The sequence below is a fragment of the Ambystoma mexicanum genome, chromosome 3p (assembly GCF_040938575.1).
Source record: "Ambystoma mexicanum isolate Mex_15411 chromosome 3p, UKY_AmexF1_1, whole genome shotgun sequence".
In the NCBI taxonomy this organism is placed as follows: Eukaryota; Metazoa; Chordata; class Amphibia; order Caudata; family Ambystomatidae; genus Ambystoma; species Ambystoma mexicanum.
In genome coordinates this window covers 377880703-377901408 of record NC_090925.1, presented here as the reverse complement: position 1 = coordinate 377901408, position 20706 = coordinate 377880703, and the positions used below count along the sequence as shown (strand labels likewise).

The 20706-nt window shown below is 47.5% G+C and overlaps 1 long non-coding RNA gene across 6 annotated transcripts in view; it reads right to left on the bottom strand.

Annotated features, from left to right (window-relative positions):
* The window catches only part of LOC138580471 (uncharacterized), a 940189-nt gene that overhangs the window by 549872 nt on the left and 369611 nt on the right, over positions 1 to 20706 (bottom strand). For all 6 annotated transcript variants that reach the window (XR_011304271.1, XR_011304266.1, XR_011304268.1 and 3 more), the window contains one exon: positions 10116 to 10591. This is a non-coding gene — a long non-coding RNA (uncharacterized lncRNA). The remainder of the gene's footprint in view (positions 1 to 10115; positions 10592 to 20706) is intronic.

Here is a 20706-nt window from a genome sequence, read left to right as displayed (position 1 = left end):
GTTTAAAATTGGGGACGGAAAGGCAGTCTTTATAGGCAGTTCTAGTGGGTCTCAGGGAAGTCTGTCTATGAAATTATCAATTAAGTAGATTGGAGCAGCGTTGTTGAGTGAGTGACGCAGTTTTTAGTAGAATTTTATCTTTGATAGGGAGCCAGTTATTCTGGAGGCTGTGTGCTGCGATATGCTCTCTTGTGGAGATGCCCAGTGCCGCTCTAAGAGCGTTGTTCTGGAGGATTTGTAATTTGTTAGTGATGACTCTGGAGGACCCAAGATAGAGCGCGTTAGAATAGTCCAGGCGGGACAATTTGAGGGCTCTAGCAAGGGTCAGGCAGCTAGTGTCGGACAGAAAAGGTTTGGCTGCACGGATCAATTTACATGTATAGGCCATGGAAGAGGCTAAGGAGTTCACCTGTTTATTGAAGGCAAGGTTAGAATCCAGGTAGACGCCTAGCGTTTTAACTACTTGTCCCACCTTGATACTGTTGCCATCGATCATGAAGGATGAATAGGCAGGGCCTAGTTTCTTTAGGCTAGCAGTGGTGCCTAGTATGATGAGTTTAGTTTTATCATCATTCAGGCATAGTCCAGGTGTGGCCATCCATGCCTGGATGATGATGTACACTCTATTAACCAAGGCCAAATCCTTCCCATAATCTCCAGAAAGCGGGAGGCGGATCTGGGTATCATCTGCATAGTTAGTATAGGTGATACCGAGATGATCCAGATCATCGAAAAGGGGCTTGGTAAATATATTGTACAATGTGGGGGAGACACAAGAACCCTATGGCACACCACAGGTAATAGGTATAGGGTCTGCTGCAGCTGTAGGTGAAAAAACCCTCATGGTTCTGCCATTAAGGAAAGATCTGATCCATGTGATGGCCTTGACAGAGAAATGAGCTGAGGTGTGGAGGTGTGTACATAGGATAGAGTGATCGACCAAGTCAAGCCCTGCAGAGAGGTCGAGGAGTAGAGCGGCTTGGCCATTGTCTCTGAATTTATCGATCTGTGTTTTAAGGTCAATAAGAGCCGTCTCAATCCCATGTTGGGGACGGAATCCTGATTGTCTATCTCCGAGTAGGTGAGATTCTTCCAAGTGTTTCTGAATTTGTACATAGGCGACCTTATCCAGGAATTTTAGCAGGAATGGTACAGTCGTTATAGGTCTGTAGTTAGTAGGTGTGGCTGGGTCAAGTGTAGGTTTTTTTTAGTAATGGAAGTACCCAGGATTGTTTTAGGTTAGGAGGGATAGAGCCGGTGGAAAAGGAAGCATTGATTAGTTTTGTGATGAAAGGGGAGAGGTCGTGAGCAGCATCTTTAATATGCTGTGCGGGGCATAAGTCTCCCTGGCAGTTGGAAGTTTTCAAAGACAGGATGATTTGTTCAACTTCACGTGTGGTGACTTTGGAGAAGTTGAAGCGGGTAGTTTCCCTTAAGGTGGGCTTCTCGGGTGACTTGGACAGGTACCGGTCATTTAAGGAGGCTTTTTAGCATGCAATTTTATTTTGTAGGGTAGCAATCTTATTGGCTAATGCATTGTAACGCTCACCTGGTTCCCCCGGAGGCGCAGGTCTTGATCTGGCGAGGATACTGTCTTCAGTGTTAGGCGCAGGGTTCGTTTTGCTCCCGGACTGGGCCCCCTTCCCACCGACAGTTTAAGCTGAAGAGTGAGATGTCTGCAAGGGTAAACCAAGGTATTAGTGTTTGGAAGGTTCGGAAAGTTCCTGGCCCCTCTCGCCCATTCTTTCCCCGTGGAACTGGGTTGATATTGCGCTTACCTTATATAGGTAAATGCCGGGCTCTCCATCCTGCGTCTTGTGCAGGGGCGCTGGATCCAGTTGCTTCACTGGATGCGAGCTCTGCCTCTTGATAGCAGAGGATTTGCTGAGAGCGAAGACGCCGTTAATGCACGAGCGTGCCTTGTAAGTATTAAAGTTCCTTTTGCATTGTTCTCTTCTCTTTCAAAAGTCTTAAGTCTGTAAAGTCTATGTCTTTCCCTTTTCAGATGCTGTGACGATGAAGATTATCCTTCTAATGGCACGTAAGTAGAAAGACTGCACTAGCGCTGGAGAATGCTCCGTAATGTCTCTTTTGTCTTTGCAGGTGCTGAGGTGCAGCGCGAACAGATTGAAAGCGACGGGTAAGCAGTCTTGTAACTAAGCGTTACTAACCGATGTATCTTGCCTTGCAGGTGCCGGAATGCAGCGCGAGCTGAGTTGGAACGGGCGTAACACAGGTAAGCAGAACTTGTAGTTGAATATTACTGACCGATGTTCTCTCTCTTTGCAGATGTCGGATGCCGGAAGAGAAAGGCAGAAAAAGGCGCCTTGGATGCTGCCGTTGGATTAGGTAAGTAGATTCGCTGCCTTTACGTTAGCCTAACCTGTGCCTTTGTTTTGCAGGAGCTGCAGAAGACTGAAGAAGACTGAAGATTGGATTCCAGCAGGTTATTTCGTGTTCACAGGATCTGGAGCTGGAGGTTTCCTGGAGCTGACACGGTGAGCGTCCTGCTGCAGATGCAGAATAACGCGAAGCACGTGAAACCAATCGGGTGTGGTTTAAATAGCCTTCTGTAGTGCTTAGGAATCTCCTTCCACGGCCCCACCAAGGTAAGAAAAGAGTTCCAGATTTCTAGAAGAGTTCCTGTGTTCTGCTTCCAGGGAGTGGCTCCTGCTCCACCCAGACAGAAAAAGTAGTTCCAGGCAGAGAAGGATCAGGAGACCAGTTAGCTGGTAAGTAAGCAGCATGGTCTGCTACAGGTAGGTCCACCAAGCACTCTTATCTAATATGAGCCCGGCGCTTCCTGTGCCGGGACCAGTCACCATCATGAGCCTGGCGCCACTGGCGCCAGGACAAGGTCCAGAGGGCCCCTATAGGGACTGGCTGGTTCCTGGGATCAGAGTCATGGGCCTGCTTCCAAGGTCGTGGGGCAAGTCCTGACCCCTTGGAAGCAGGGATCATGACATGCATTTTGGATTTCACCGCACCAGATTTTATCTTTACTACAAGTGTCTGGTTGTGTTATAGGAGTTTATGCTTCTTTAAGTATGGAGAATAATTCCTTCATGTTTGATTTGGCGCAGGATATGCAGGAGTCGAAGGAGGTTCGTTTTGCTAGGATAATTTCTTTTTTATAGAGGGCAGCTATTTTGGTAAGTTTAAGTTTATTAGCTACTGAGGGGGATTTTTTCCAAGTGGCCTCGCAGTTTCTTTTTTGCTGCTTTAGGTTTTTGAGGAATGGTGTGTACCATTTATTCAAATGCCTTTTAGGCTTACTTGGTCTTAGTTTAAGGGGTGCGATTAAGTCCAGTGAGGTGGACATCATTTTGTTATATTCGTCAATCAGAACTTCGGGATCCAGGTTGTCATGGAGTGCATTGAGAGTGGGGAGTAGGTTTGGGATGGGTCTCTCCACAGTGATACTTTTTTTGTTTCTTATAAGTATAGGTGGGGCCCTACTGGGCGGCAAGGGTGGAGGTTGGATGGTAGAAAGCGTGAACGATACCAGATGGTGGTCGGTCCAGGCTAGTGGTGAGATGTCGAAAATATTAGCTTCACAATTGTGGTCAGCCACCCAATCAAGTATTCTGCCTTTGGCATGTGTGGGTTCCATGCTTCTTTGGGTAAATCCTAGTTCAGAGAGGGTATTGCTCATAATGTAGGCAGATTGGTCTTCTGGGTCATTAAAGCCCATATTGAAGTCCCCCAGAATGAGTACTTGAGTGGTATTTTTAAGGTTGCTGGATAAGAAAGTGTTAATGTCCTCATCGAATGTGCCTATTGGACCTGGAGGGCGGTAAATCACGTGGATGTTGAGCGTTTGGGCAGTGGTAAGGGGGACTTTGAGAGTAATTCGCACGATGGAACATTAGTCATGGTAGCTAGTCTCATGGTGAGACTGATTTTGTGTGGATAATAGCAACACCTCCTCCTCTGGAGTTAGGTCGGTCTTGTTTCAGGATAGAGTAGTTATCTGGGACTGCAAGCATAAGCATAGGGCCTGCTGCCGGGTGTAGCCACGTCTCAGTAATGGCAAGGAGGTCAAGGTCTTCTTTAAGGATCAGGTCGGCAATTTCTGTTGCATACGCTACTAGTGATCTGGCGTTGATCAGGGCTGCCTTAATTACGGGGCTCGCTGTGGTTGTAGTCGTTAAGATTCCTGGATTACTCTGTTTAAGGGGACTGTGTGGAAGTTTGGGGTGGGCGTTCTGAGATAAGTTAGGTTTTAGTGTGTTTAGGCTGACAGTCGTGGGTCTGTGTCTCTGTGCAGTGGGCATAGAGTGGGCGAGTGGCTCGTAGAATTTTGCTAATCTAGCTCTAAGTCTAAGATTTCTGTCTATGGTGGAGCAAGGGAAGCTGGTAGGAGGCTCTAGATGCGAGTCATTTATGTCTAGAAGTGAGCTGCTAGATAGTTTAATGTTTGGTGTTGTTGAGTACATGGTGTTGGATGAGTGAGGTGACATGTTAGGCAATGCTGTGTTGATGGTGGGGAGGCAGGCGATCAGACCGATCAAGTGAAACATGCTAAGTGATAATGAAATTATGTTCAGATGTATGGTGGTTAGTCTAACGCTTAGGAGGGGTCCTCAGGCCTGGGCACCAGCGACAGTGCTTGAGTTCAAATGATACATTTAGTAGAGAGCTGGTAGGCGGTACCTAGGCTGGATGTGGTGCTCTTAGACAGAGGAGCAGAGGGTAATGCCGAGCTTATCAACTAGGTTTGAGATAAGCACAGTTGACTCAAATGCGAGGGGGTGACACAAGTGCAAGGGGCGCCATCTAAGTTTGAATATGCACAGTTAACTCAAAATGCAAGGGGGCACCATCCAGATTCGAAATATGCACAATTTACTCAAAATGCAAGGGGGCACCATCCAGATTCGAAATATGCACAATTTACTCAAAATGCAAGGGGCACCATCTAAGTTCGAAATATGCACAATTACTCCAAATGCAATGGGGCACCATCTAAATTCGAAATATGCACAATTACTCAAAATGCAAGGGGGCACCATCTAAGTTTGAAGTATACACAATTGACTTAAATGTAAAGGGGTGACAGCTTTTAGTCTTACTGAGGGGTCGAGCGCAAAGTTAGTTTTTATGCAGACAAGGTTCGAATCAGGGAGTTGGGATCATGGTTGTAGAGCTTACCAGGTCCCCAAACAGGAATTTCAGCAAGATGGGTCAGCCTTGGCCTGTGGTCATTTTCTGGACAGGCTCGGGACAGGTACACAAGCCTTGGTGCCTGTGCCTTTGTGCTGGGGCCGGCGTGCGCCTAGACGGCGGGCGGATTAGTGCTAAAAAAATGCACCTTCAGCCAATCCGGCTTCTAGATGTTGGAGGATGTTGGCTCTCTTACACAGGGACACACATCCTAGAGAATGGGGCGGCCATTTTGGGATGCAGTTAGTCTCAAGGGTGCCTATGGTGGCACAAGATGAGCCCAGTGAAATTCGGGCAGTAAAGAACACAATGCGGCGCTGCTTCACTCGGGAATCACGTCTATAATTACAAATGCAGACGTCGTCTTTTTCGCTTCGTTTGTTCACTCGTCGCAGCTGCTAGCAGGAAAGCCTTAAGGCTTACCTTTCATAGGGCGGTGGAACAGCTGATGGGGCACTGCTCTGGCAGTGCAGATAAGGAGCTGCCGCTCCTATAGGCTCCCGAGTCTTCACTTTCTTTTAATTTATGTATCAATTAAAAATAAAAAACGTTGATATACCTTTGTAAACATTTTTCTCTGGACAATTTTTCTGGTCTTGCTGGTATAATACTCTGGTCCAGAGGTTAGAGTTTTCCTGCGTTTTCAGTTTTTGTGCAAGCGTTTAATTCGTCAGCAGGAGTGCATGGGCAAAAGCATACAGTGCATTGAGACCATACCAATGGTGAAAGGCGCTATATAAATGCCTATTAAAACATATAACATAAAAGTGAAACAGGGAGCAGACTCAAGTTTATCTAGCTAGAGAAAGTGGCAGGCTAAAGTTATGCACTGGTAATCGTCCACTGATTTTCAAAACGGATTGAGACTTATCCAACTCTCAAAGCCAGCAAACGAGCTGTAGTGGACGACATGTGGCATGTAATACTCAAGTGCACACAAAAATGAGAGAAACGGTGGCCGAGGAACACACTTCACAGTAAAACGGAATCACGAGCTGCGTAAGGTGCTAAACATTCAGCAGAAACTACTTTGCCCCGATTCATAATCCGCAGCCGCGGTGGAGCGACTGAAAAATAAAATGTGCACACAAACTGGTTTGACATGGCCAGACGTGCTGCCACCCCTCCTCGATGACCATCCTGCTAACCGGTTGACAGGCTTACATTAAGCACGTATGAAATTCTCACTTGAAGACTGGTGCATTTACCACAGGCTCTGCAGTTGCCTTGGAGCCAAGGCACTATACGAGAAGGAGATATTGCTCTTCTCCCAAGAACCAGTCACAGTTGTGAAATGCGTTTATCAACAGGTCCAAGACGTACTGGCAAAGGAACCAGCAGCACTGTATCATCCTTCCTACTGGAAGCGGGGACCCACCAAGGAAGAACTGCCATCCAGATGGGCTGGAACTTTTGAGGAGTTGCTGATACCCAACAAGCTGTGAGGTGCAAAGTTATGGCACCCTCGACCCATGCCAGTATGTAGCTTATCCAGGAGGCCAACTGAAGCACTATCTGTATATCCTGATGAGCAGAATGCTGCTTAACTGAGGAGTAGTTCATTTGTTCGCCTGCAGCTCATATGATGAGTGTTGCGTGCATTGATTGCAACAAATGTATAATATTCCATCAAGGGAGCCGGAGCAGGGAGGTAATCTGCACTACAGAGAATAGAAACTGACAATTGGGGAGATGGAGGAATGTATTGGTGTAGCAGGGTCGAAATTAATAAGTGCTTCCTGGGAGTGTAAGGTAACTTATTTACCATATTACTGGTGAGGGTGAATGCGCATATGCGCAAGTGTCATCAGCTTGTAGAGCGCTGCCAGAATAGTTGGCAAATGATTGAGAGCACGGGGTCATTGAAAAAGCAGCAAATATCCCAGAGTGGGCTAAACAATGAAGTGCAGCAAAAATTGTGCAGGCACAATCTATAAAAAAAAAAAAAAAGGTGACAGATTAAAGAAACCGCGTGTCCAAAAGTACAAAATGTAGATCTTGCTCTCTCATGCATTCCAAGAAATACAGAGGAGTTTAACAACATCAACCTGCGATACAGTGGACGACTGATGGCAGCATACAAGAAGTAAAGAACATGGTGATGCTACATGAAGTCAAAGGTGAGCTATATTTCCAAATGTAATTCCCGAGAAAGCTAGAAACAATGATTACGCCTGTTCTCTGCACACTCACCAATGAGGGAAAAGCATCCCACGGGCGAGTCCTACAAGCAAACCTTTGAAATCGATGCTAAACTGTCATCCCATCGAAATTGGACAAGGAAATACATTGCCAAAGCAATTTGTCGATAAGCAAGACTGCACACACTCATTTAGCAAAAACTTGTCCTACAAAGTGGAAATCCTAAACAGGATTACTTGGTTCAATGCACATTTATCTACTACTGCTGAAGTGAAGTAACGTTTATTTTTCCAATTATTTGGCAGGAACAGTGAGAAGACTTATGCAAATGTGCATTTTATTGAACAAAAGAACCAGAAGAAGTTTGGAAGGCAGAGTGTGGGAAGGAAATTACTCGAAAGTCTCAGCATGCAATGGGTACCAGGAAAATAACAGGGAGAGGCTGGATTGAAAATAATTACTTGAATAATGGCGGGTTCAAAGTTAAAACAGATGCAAACTTATGAGAAGTGCTCATCAAAGATTTAATCAGTATTACTGAAGCAGTAAACGTGGCACATCTTTTAAATCACTATTGCAGGTCAAAGGATCGAATAGGACATTGCCTTGAGTGAAATGCAAGACTTCCTAATGACCAGCTGAGATCCATCCGCAAGGATGTCAGACATCATTTCTTTCCAGGAGGCTTGAGTGAAGATTCAGGAGTCCCAGCAATCTTGATCCTTGGAGGAATGCGCAGAAGTTTGCCAACTGGTACTGCAACACTGAAAACGTCAGATGCTTCTTTTCTTTAAAGCTTCAGGGGTGGTTTGAGGAATCTGGGCTTAGACATATCAGTAAGTTGCACAATACTCTGACATCTGGGAAATTGAAGTCCCACTCATTATGTGGTAAACATTGCAGAATATAGACACGACCAGATCAGAACCTAAAAGAACTGGACGATGTAGCCCAAAGTACCCCGACAAACAGCGTGTCAAGAAAATAAATCCAGGTGTCACAGTAGCTCTTGAAGGTCAAGCCAGTTTGGAGGGGACTGTTAAATGATTGATGTCAAATTACTTCAATGTGTCCGTACGTATCCAAAAGGAGGGCTAGAACTTGTTATGAGTTTTATCCTAATAACTATGATGGATATATGGCTTGTTCTGGCTTGCTGAAGTGAAGTACAAACTCCAACTAAAATACAAGAGGGCCATTGATTGGTCCTCTATCATTCCCTATTGCTTTAAAAAACGTGTTAGAAATGGCAGACATACAACGATTCAGACATTACAACCTCTACATAATAGAGCAATATTTAATCCAGAAAACAATGCCTCTGAGTTAGCACATCGGAGTGTGCACCAGTGCGCCACTTTAGTTCCAAAAAAATGGTTGCATGAAAATTCAAATCTAGTCTGACCATATCAATGGACGGTATTGATTGGAGGGGTAGCTGACATATTTGCATTTTGACTCTGATACTGGTGCTGCTGCCACAATGGTCCTGAGAACTCTGCATCTCCACACAGAAAAAGTGTTACAATCATTGCTTAATATTGTACAAATTACTATTAATGAAATTAAGACTGGCAGTGGAGAGGACAAGAGAATACTAATTGAAATTTTGTTAATTATGCAGATTGACTACTCCATGATTATGCCTTCATGTTCACATTAAAAACGTATGCCCGTAGGAAAAAAAGACGACAAAAAATTTTAGCCATAAATTAACACAACAATAAAAGAATGTACACAAGTAGGTTAATTAATAAAAAGGTACTATGAACCCTGGGGGAGTTAAGCGAATAATCATGTATGATGATGAAATGCAACGTGTGTAACGTGTGCTGAGAGCACAAAAGGGGGAGGTCTGTCTTAGGAGACAATATTTCATTGGTGATGAGCCAAGTAGGTAGCACAAACACAGCCATTTCTGGGGAGTTAAGCACTAAGTGCGGAATGTTTTAGAGAGGTGTTACAGTGAGAGATTTGATTGGCTGGCACACACAGGGGAGCCAGTAAGCCTGGGTGGGAATTATGTAAGCCTCCAAGGTGACTGTACACCCAGCAACACGTCCCTAACTGTCACATGGTGTGCTTAGCCGCATGAGAACAGGAATAGGGGTCATGTGGGCTCTAGCTTCCTGATTAGGCTGTAGTAAATATACTGGAAAGCTTCTAGAGGTGGTGACTTATGTCACGTGGGTTAGGCAACAGAGGAGTAAAGCAACAGACATAGGCGATGGTGTGATTCAGAAGCATGTGGATTGCACAGTACACGAATGTATACCCGCAATTTCACAAAATAGTGTAATGGTAGTGGCCAGTGGCCCTTTAAGGAAACCTCTGGCCCTCTGCCTCCCCTCCCACAACACCAGAACCTGCATCCATTACAGCAGATGTATACGATTCAGAACCAGGCACGCATTTAAAACTTTGCTGCCTTTGACCGATATTTCACTTTTGTCGGGCCACAAGCAGGACTTTAGTCACATGAAAGTCACTGGCTAAATACCAAACAAATTGAAACATAAGTTGCAGGATTTAAAAGTCTCTGTAGCCTATTAACTATAATTGTTGCAAAGCGCAATTTGGGGGATTTTTTTTTTCAGTGCAAGCGGACTACTTAGTAACTTATGGTGAGATGGGCAATTATTTAAAAAATAATAGCTTATTTTGTAATATTCAAAAGGTAGTTTGGTTCATCACATTTTAAAGTTAACAGACAAGCGAACATGTTAGCCAATGAATAGTACTTAAGCGATTTCACACATTTGCTCCTTCCTCCACTGGTGTATTCGCTTGTTGGAAAAAGGACTTACCTCAGAAAGGACCGCCATCTTTTTTGCCACTTCTATCTGGTACAGACGCACCCATTCCCAGGGCACAGTCAAAATCATGCAAAGAACCAAAAACAAGGAAAATCCTTCCATCCAGATGCGGAGCAGTTGGCCTGCGGAAGTCGGTGAGCAGCGTACTCTGGGGCCAGCTCTCCTCCTCACTAACTGCTTAGAAGTCGTCACTTGTTTGCTGCACCGTGATAAAACAAAAACAGCCAAAAACAGTAGAAGGGATGCAGCCAGAAAGGCCTGGGAGTACATGTTCCAAGTCTGAAAAGGCGATTCTGAAGACCACCTAGATAAAGGAGTAGGCTCTGGATAAGATACCCCCAAAAGTCTGCATTTCAACGAATTGAGTTTCAGAGACATCCACATCCAAATTGATTCCATTGTACTCCTTCAGCAAATAGCGAATATAAGTTCTTTTCTTTTCGGAAGTCGATTCTTTCACAGTGCACCTACAAGGGCATTACAAAAACATGACAGCCCATCATAAAGCAGTAAAATAAATATATATAATTCAGTCAGACATTTCATCACAACATATCGAAACTATAGTTGGTGTCAGATGCTCGCCAGTGATGCAATGCTTCAATGCAAGACTCGTCTAACAAACCTTGCATTCTGGGAGGTGTTCAGATAAAAAAGCAGCAACAGGGCTAAAGTACCAGGTTTAGACCAGTGCTAAAGGAAAGACCAGGAGGGGAGCATGCTGTCCTCCCTCATCCGCATGGGAATGAAGCACAGAGTATGTGCTAGGCAGTGTTGTGTGGTAGACGTTGTCTACAACACTAGGACTTAACTAGTTAATAACACACGTATGTACTCCAAATGTGAACAGGCAGGTCAGTTACTATTCACAGGTGTAGTAACAGTTTGTGTTCTTGTCTGAACGTCATTCAATGTGGCGTTAAACCCCCGTTCAAAGGGAAGACCAAGTAAACGGGCCGAGCGAAGAGGGGGCCATTAATGAGGACTCTGGGCTGAGCGAAGAGAGGGCCATTAATGAGGGCTCTGGGCCGTTACCCCCGTTCCAGTACTTGGAACGGGGTTTTAAGGCCATTAGCACTACGGATTAGTAATGTGGTAACACGGGATGAAAAAATAAATACATGTTTTCAATCACTGAACAGGACGCCTCACGCAGCCAGTTGATCGACTGAACGACCAGTTGAACGCCTCAACGACCTCCTTTGAGGTGTACATGAATGAAAAAAGTGCCTTAAACGCAAATGAGTGGACAAATAGGTGGACAAACAGATCATTCTGAACAAAGATGCCTCCTGTGACGAAAGAGCAACTGCTACACAAGAGCACAGGGATGAATAGTGGAATGATCGCCTACTCAGCCCCATAACAGTTCAGCAGTGATCCCAATCATAAAGGTAAAACAGATACAGCCCGACAGGTATACCTCCTTTCATCTTTTGTGGCAAGGTTAAACTCTGAGGGGTGCAAATGTTCAGAGTAGCAACCCAAACAGCAACAGCACACAGACTCCAACCTAAAAGAACATCCAATCAAAGTTCTATACAAATATATACTTTAAACAATGAAGAATGCAAATAAATAGAAACATACCAACACAAACCTACCCCTTTGGAAGGAACACAGAAAACGCAGAACTGGCATAGGATAGCACTCTGGGTACTTTTAACAGGGGTGACCAGCCAAGCAATTAATAGGCTAAGTATTTCAAGAAAAGGACCTTAAAAGACACTACGGTCCCAGAAACTGGACTAGGAGGGGCAGGGCGCTTCACAGTACTTTATTTCTTACTTCAGTGCTCAACAGCATCATGTGAGGCTTCTCTGCGTTGAACCAGTGCTGAGTCATGAGCTTGGGGCCCAGTCCCATTATGCAGTGCTGTTCTGCAGCAGTGTCAGCTTGTGGGTCAAAGACGCTGGGGGCAGCAGGTGATGTCAGGTCGGTGGCCTGCGGTGCGGAAAAGCCGAGACTGGTCTTCAGTGGCAAGTGGCTCTGCTGGGTGAACAGTGTTGGGGTCCTGCAGTGGCGCCTAGCTGGCACTTAAAGCATGAAGACCTGGTGGCAGTGTTGAGTTGGGAATGCCGAAAGACACTGCAGGTCTCGGATACGCAGACGGCAGAGCTTTGGCATCGAGCAAATTAGAAGATGCAAAGGTGTTGGAGTGTCGAGGACAAGGATGACTCCTTCAGTTTGCTCGCAATAGTTTGGACGTTGAGGGTGCCTAAACAGATGTCGAGACGGTTCGGTGATTCAGGAAGAGGCAAGGGCTACTTCTTTGATTTTGCAGTTGCTACAAGCCCCAATTCAGAGGCTCCAGGACAAGGCAAGTCCTTCTGTTGCACCCACAATCCAGTGAGCATGGGTGGCACCTATAGAGGATTCTTCACATCTATTGAACAAGAGCCTGCTCCAGTTGCAGCTTGCAGTTGAGGCCTTAACCCACAGACAGCAATTCACGCCCACTGGAACCAGGGGATGATTAGGGGACAGAGCTTTCCTTGGAGCCTCCTGCATTCCCTTCCATGTCACAGTACTCTGGAATTGACTGCACTCTCAATACAGGAGGCGTACAGTACTTTGCAATTAAATGTTTGTCTTTCAGTTTAGGTAAACAACCTCATGTTTTTGTCATGTGGTGTACACATTAGGTTTAGTATACCATACCCATTATTTGCAATATTTCGAATTAAACAATTTATTCATTCTCAGTTTAACAGCTTTTATTATTTTGCTGTTAAAAAGGTTTTTGTTTACCTTTCTTAAGGTCTTATTTTGCTTATTTTCATAATTAAAACGAGATACCTGACAGCAGGATCCATGTCCAAGTATTGGATCTTTGCCACAAGATTTATAAATTCAATAGTGCGTACTGAAATTTGTGATGCACCTTCACCTCAAGTGACTTGTGAATATCAACAGTTATATACAATTCCATAACAGTCACATTTCAGCAATCTATGTGGATATATAGTTGCAATGCCGGACACAAGGGTGGCCCCATAATTGGTCTCCCAACAGAGGCACAAAAGTGTCCTTTTTTCTGGAGTCCAAAGATAAATCAAGGAAGGAGTGGGATAGCCCTTCTTTATAAAAAGGCAAAATGTAACTGTGTATTGGACAAAAGTTGTAAGGGTTACAATTCCAATTGTAAGTAGTGACCTTTCTTGCATCATGTCCAGAACACTGTGTTCCGCAGGAAATTGAGGGGACAGGAAAGGAAATAGCCCCAAGAGAATTGCAAGATGGTGGAGGCCCTTCCCAGATCAGCTTCTCCCTTTTGGTTACTCTCCCACCCCTTTCCTACAGCTGCTGAGTTCAAGGGCTCTTTGGTCTGCAGCACCCTAGTATGAGGATGGCCTTTGCTATATGCAAGTGCCCCATTGAAGCACAGGTCCCAGGAGATCTCCCAGTGAGAGCTCATGTGCCAGAGGGAAGGGGTTACACATCCTCCTGGAGAATCAAAGGCAGGCAGCATCCTGTCTATTGTCTCACTAGCCAGCTAGCTTAATCTTACAGGCTTCATTTTAACTTCTGTACCTCTAATCCAGAATGTAATAATTGTTGCCATATGGTGGCAAGGTAAACTTGATCTGCAGGGACCCGGTTTCCAGCAGGTAACAGGAATGCGCATGTGATCATTGAGCCAGTCCTCTTCCACTGAAGATTAGATGCTGTAGTTGTCAGGAGACTGGTGCAGGTAAGGTACGTGGACGCGCTAGGAATTTACCATTGACCTGATTAGCAGGCCCCTTCCAGAAAAGGAATTAACTGCATCATGTTATTTTAATTAAAAGAAAAAGCTAAGTCTTTCACACCCTCGCCAGATGACATTCTGTTAAACAACCGTTTGAGCGATTCTCTGGACAACAGTCAAAGGCCAGCAACAGTCATGCACATTAATTATCGGGACATTATGTGGGATCACAAAAGTTGCAATTTATTTGCATGGAGTATAGGGCTCGAAATTAAGATTGGAAAACCAGGAGATAAAAGCAGCTCCTGGATATTGTGAGCAGTCAGTAATGCGAGGAGGCCAACTGCTTGTAGATTTCTCAAAATATGCCATTTTATTAAGTAAATTATATAAAGAAAATACCTTGCTTGCCCTACTTTACAGAGGAGTTCCCTGCCTAGTCGAACAGCTAAGGGAACATTATCTAGCATGGGATTAACAGGCCCTCAAACTAAACAAGCATACAGAAAATATATAGCAACAAAATATGGTAAACAATATTAACAATATCTGAATGGCCTTCTCCTGTCCTGGGTAAGGTCCCTCCCCAGGGATTCAAAGTCAACTAAAAATGTTCAACAAAAGGGAAAAGAGGTTTTGAACCAGATCTTGATGGTTCAAAGTCAAAGGAAAAAGTTTACCAAAGAATCCACTGGTAGCAAATCTTTGTTCCTGAATGAAAGATCCACTTCCAACTTCTAGAAAAGTAATAGCACCAATGGCAATCCTGGCTGGGATAAATTGTCTTTTCTTCCAGAAAGTTTGCCACAGTTCAAAAGAAGGTATGATATCCCCCACTGTCAATAACACACAGTTGGTAATCAACAGTTAGGACTTCGTTATTTACAACTTTACATTGATATATTTATTTGTCAGGATGTTGTCTTTGTGCTGATGCTTCCACTTCAATAACCATACTTCTACTGTTGGTACCATGAGAACAGTCACCTTTGTCCCACAGTACGTTACTGGTTCATACCACTTCATGTTACATCTGCTAACTTATTATTTATTTATTTTTCACTTGTTGGGCACTTATACAGCAAGCACATACTGTCTCAAAGCACCCACAGAGCGCAGCGAGGGGACAGGGATGGAAGAAAATGTTATAATAATTACAAACATGTAGTTAAATACAACAAAAAAGAAGAGACAGTGGGAGGGGGAAGACAAACCTACTATGCCTTGTGAGTATTCAGAACGTGCAAGTGCGGAGGGGAGACGGTATGGGCTAGGTGCTGTGGTGCTCATAGCCAGCAGCAGGTGAAGTGCTATGAAGGAAAATGTAAGTGCAACCTCCAGTGGGGGAGAGTGAGCCGAAGCAAGTGCAGCGGATGACGTGGGAGGACAGGACCCAGAGGATGCATAAGGGCCCTACACACCAGTCAAGGTACTGTGTGATTAGCAGGGGAGAGGGAGCGTGAAGGAGGAGACAAAGAGGAAAGCGATTGATCACCTGCTCTCTGTTTAGCAAACTGCTTCACATGAAAGGAGTCAGTGCCAGAGGAACACAAGAGTCTAGAGGGAGAGTGTTTGGTCAGAAAGAGTTGCAGATAGAGTGGTCCCCAACCCCAGACAGCCTTGTGGATGATGCAGAAAGATTTGAATTTAATCCATGCTGTGATCGGGAGCCAGTGAAGACTTTGAAGGGCAGGAGAGATGCAGTCCCTGGGCTTGAGGCCAAGGATAGGTCTATCTGCCCTATTCTGGATTAGCTGGAAGGGTCGCAGAGTGGAAAAGAACAAGTTACTTTCTTACCTGGTAACGTTCTTTCGATGGGATGGTCCGACGACGTATTCCATATCTATGACATGTAATCACCACAGCTGTGCTGCTTCGGAAACTTGTCTGCGTCCTGCGTCGATGACGTCGATGCGCCGTCGTCGAGGACCTCCTCCGACGTCCGACGTCATCCGATGTGATAAGTAGGACGCACGACGTCCATAGCCTCAGTTGTAGTTTTTTCCCCCAGAATGTGTGACATAAGTCAACTGCCAGTCAGACACAAAGCCTTGCGGAACGTAAGCTGCAATCGCAAAAGAAATTCTGCAGCGGGGAAGGCAGGGCGGGAGCGATATGGAATACGTCGTCGGACCATTCCATCGAAAGAACGTTACCAGGTAAGAAAGTAACTTGTTCTTCGTGGGAATTGGGTCCTCCGACGTATTCCATATCTATGACAGACTCCGAAAGCAGTACCAAAGCAAGGAGGAGGGAAAGAATTAAGAATCAAAATTTAGAATAGCCAATCAAATAGCAGAGCAAAGGACCGTCTTGCCAAAGGCCAGATCCTGTGCTCGGATGGAATCGAGGGAATAGTGACGTACAAATGTATGTACTGAAGCCCAGGTGGCTGCATCACAGATGTTGCGAATAGGAACACCCCTCTGCAGGGCAGTAGACGCAGCCATACCCCTGGTAGAATGGGCCCGCAAGCCAGCCGGTGGATCCTTACCCGCCAAGCGGTAGTACTCCGAGATGGCCAAAATAATCCAGCGAGACAAAGTCTGTTTCGTCACAGCTTGCCCCAAACGCTTTCCAGCGTAACCAATAAAGAGTTGATCATCCACTCTGACCCGGGACATGCGTGAAACATAAAAGCTTAAAGCTCTCCTAGGATCAAGCCTATGGAGCCTCTCCTCTTCCTTACCAGGATGCGGAGGAGGATAGAATGCCGGAAGAACAACCTTCTGGGCCAAATGAAATTCCGTCACTACCTTCGGAAGAAAAGAAGGACGAACTCTAAGGACAACCCTGTCCTTGTGAAATACAGTGAAGGGAGGCTTAACTGAAAGTGCCTGTAACTCACTCACTCTGCGAGCGGAAGTAACCGCAACTAAAAACACAGTTTTCAGAGTTAACAGCCTCAAAGGGCAAGAATGTAAAGGCTCAAACGGAGCACCCATAAGAAACTTAAGAACAAGGTTTAAATCCCAACCGGGCACCAGGAAAGGTGACGGAGGGAACACATTAGTGAGCCCTTTCAGGAACTGTGAAATCAAAGGGATTTTAAAGTAAGAACACTCTTCAGACGAGCGCTTAAAGATGGACAGCGCCGCCAGGTAACCCTTAACGGTACCCACTTGCAAGCCCCTGTGGGCCAAAGAAAGTAAAAAGGACAGAACCATGGGGATGTCACATGCAAAAGGATCCACATTCTGAACTCTGCACCAGTCGCAGAACGTACGCCAACGGCAACGGTACAGAGACTTTGTTGCTGGCCTTCGGGCCGAAAGCAACACCTCCATCACGTCCTCAGGGAGGTCCCAATCCTTATAACTCAACCTTTCAGAAGCCAAGCGTGAAGGTTGAGGGATCTGACCTCTGGATGGAGAACCTGACCCCCCTCCCGTGAGAGCAGATCGTCTCGGTAGGGAAGACGACGTGGAGGGCAGATGGATAAGTCAAGAAGGTCCGGGTACCATCTCCTCCGAGCCCATGCCGGGGCAATGAGGATCATCCGGGAACCGAACCTCCGTAACCTCCGCAGCACTTGCGGGAAGACGGGGACTGGAGGAAACGCGTACAGCAGCGGGAAGGACCACTCCACCACGAACGCGTCTCCTAAGGCTCCTTTTGGAGGAAATTCCCGCGAGCAAAACCTTTCGCACTTCCGGTTGACACTGGAGGCGAAGAGATCCACTTGAGGGGTCCCCCAAAGGGCTAAGATCTCCAGGAGAATCTCCTGAGCCAACTCCCACTCGTGAGAGATCGCGCTCTGCCTGCTCAGAGCGTCCGCCGTCACGTTTTCGGCTCCGGCCAGATGAACTGCCGAGATCGAAACTTCCTGCTGGATGGCCCAGAACTCGAGCTGCATCGCCTCCCTGCACAGAGGAAGTGACCCTGCCCCCCCCCCCTTTTTGTTGAGGTAGTGCATGGCCACTGTGTTGTCCGTCAGGATCAGGACATTCTTCCCTCGCACAGACGGCAGAAAAGCCTTCAGGGCTAGCCTGACGGCCCTCAGCTCCAACAGATTGATATGGAGTCTGGACTCCGACGGAGACCAACGACCGCTGACTGTCAGCCCGTTGGCATGAGCTCCCCATCCCGTGAGGGATGCATCCGTCACGATCGTCACCTCCGGCCAGGGAAGCCAAAATGGAGCCCCCCTCATCAAGTTGCCTTCGACGGCCCACCACAGAAGATCCCGGGCGACCGAGGACGGCACCTGAATCGAGTCCGACATCCTGCCGGAGGACTGCGACCATTGCGTCTTGAGTGCCCACTGCAAAGATCTCATCCGCAGGCGAGCCTCTGGCACCAGAAGAATGCAGGATGCCATGAGGCCGAGCAACCTCAAGAACTCGAACGCTGGGAGCGTCTGGGCATGCTGAAACTTGTGCACCATCTGCTGAATGTGAAGAGCCCTCACCTGGGGAGGAAAACACAGCCCCAGCGAAGTGTCGAGCTCTGCTCCGATGTACTGGAGCCGCTGTGTTGGCGTCAAATGGGACTTCTTTAAATTGAGGGAGAAGCCCAGCCTGTGAAGGGAGCGACAGGTGACCGACAGATGATCCAGGACTTGCTCGGGAGAGCTCCCCCTGATCAACCAATCGTCCAGGTAGGGGTAGACGTGAATCCCCCCTTGCCTGAGATGCGCTGCCACCACCACCATGAGCTTGGTGAAAACCCTCGGGGCGGAGGTCAATCCGAACGGCAGGACCCGAAACTGAAAGTACGAGTCGCCAACCGCGAACCTCAGGTACTTCTTGTGCTTGGGATGGATCGGCACATGGAAGTAAGCATCCTTGAGGTCGAGTGACACCAACCAGTCCTGAAGCTGAAGGGCCTGGAGGACTTGAGAGAGAGTAACCATCTTGAACTTGTCCTTCCTGAGGAGTTTGTTCAAACCGCACAAGTCCATGATGGGTCTCAATCCCCCGTCTTTCTTCGAAACCAAAAAATAAGGGGAATACCATCCCTTGTTCCTCTCCGCTACAGGCACCAGTTCTATGGCGCCTTTCTCCAGCAGGGCTTGAATTTCCTGCGCAAGGAGCGGATCCGGACTCTGCAAAGAGAGGTTCCCCGGTGGATTGTCGCGAGGCCTGTGCCGAAAGGGAAGACAGTAGCCGTGGGTTATGATCTCCAGAACCAACACATCTGAAGTAATGGCTTGCCACTCTACGAGATGCTGCGCCAGCCTTCCCCCAACCGGCGAACCATTGGACAAGGCCTCACGACTGAGTGGGAGCGGCTGCAGCGTTACCTGAGGGCAAAGAGGCAACTGTCCGAGCGGCCTTGGCACCACGGGTACCCTGTCGTCCACCTCTGGCACCCCTGCGTTGGCCTCTTTGACTGCCAGCTCCTCTCGCTTTACTGAAGGATGAGTAATAGCGAAAGGAACCACCCCTCCACTGCTGTCCCCTAGGACGAAAAGGCAGAGGTTGGCGAACTGCAGCGCCCAACGACTTCGCTGCAGCTTTTGAGGTCTGCAACCTCTCAAGGCTCTCGTCAGCCTTGCTGCCAAAAAGGTGTTCACCGTCAAAGGGCATGTTGAGGAGCCGGAACTGCACATCAGGAGCAAACCCCGACCTCCGCAACCACGCAAACCTGCGTATCACGGTGCTCGCCGCCATGGACCTACTGACGCATTCAGCTAAGTCCAAACCCGACTGAAAGGACTCACACATGGCATCCTTACCATCCTGGACCATAGCAAGGAAACCATCCCGTTCGTCCCCTTCGGGAATATGTTCAGCCGCTAACGCAACACAGTTCCACAGAGTGTGCGTGAAACGCGACAAGGCACAAATGGAGTTGGCCGCCTGAAGCGCCATACCACCAGAAGAAAACACATTCTTCGCCCAGCCATCAAAACGTTTGTCGTCCCTATCAGGAGGGATGGTAGGGTACGACGCCTGCTTCGCCGGGGCCGTGGCCGCCTGCACCACCAAACTCTCCGGAGTGGGGTGCCTGGTCAAGTAGCAGGGGTCGCCACTGGCTGGACGGTATTTTCGCGACAAGGATCTGCCCACCGCCGGGAGACTCTCCGGAGCAGTCCAAGCCGCCACCACCCTTCTCTGTAAAGCCATATGGAACGGCAGAACCGGGTCAGTTGGGGGACCAACATCAAGGATGTCTGTCAGATCATCCTGCACAAATTCCCCTGGGGGAGCAGACCATCCCAAGTACTCAGAAACCCTAGCCATAAGGCGCTGGTACGAGGAATCAGCATGAGAGCCAGGCTCAGGCCTACAAATCTCCACCTCCGGAGAGGTGTCCAGTCCACTGGCATCATGCAGTGACTGTCTCAACTCGTCAAACTGACTATGGCCCGAGACAATTTCATCCGGAACCTGACTAGGAACCAGGCCATCAGAATCCTCATCCGCCTCTGAAATATAGTCCAGGTGGCAAAAAGAAGGCACTCGAGAGTGCTTGCTCTTAACCAGAGCCTTCCTAGGGGGTCCACCCGTGCCCTGGGGTACCTCCGACACGAAAGGCGTCGATGGCGTCGAGCGAATCGGCGCCAGCGTCGAGAGAACCGGCATCGGCGCCGAGAGGATCGGCGTCGAGGAAATCGGCGTCGACGTCAGATGCAGCGCCTCCAGAATCGGCGGCGTCGACACAGCCCTCGAGGCCGGAGCCCCGAGCGTGTCCCTCGACGACCTGAGCGTCGACGGCATCGACGACTTCCTCGGAGCCAGAGCCTCGAGAAAGCCTGTCGACGCCCTCGACGCCACAGACGTCGATGCCTTCTTCGAAGACCTCACAGGTGCACACGGTCTCGAACGCGTCGAGGACCGGGACCTGGAACGGGTATGTCGAGAACGAGTCCCCTTGTCCGAACGGGACCTCTCCCGTGACTCGTGCCGACCACTCTTGCGAGCGGTGTCTCTCGACCTCACACGA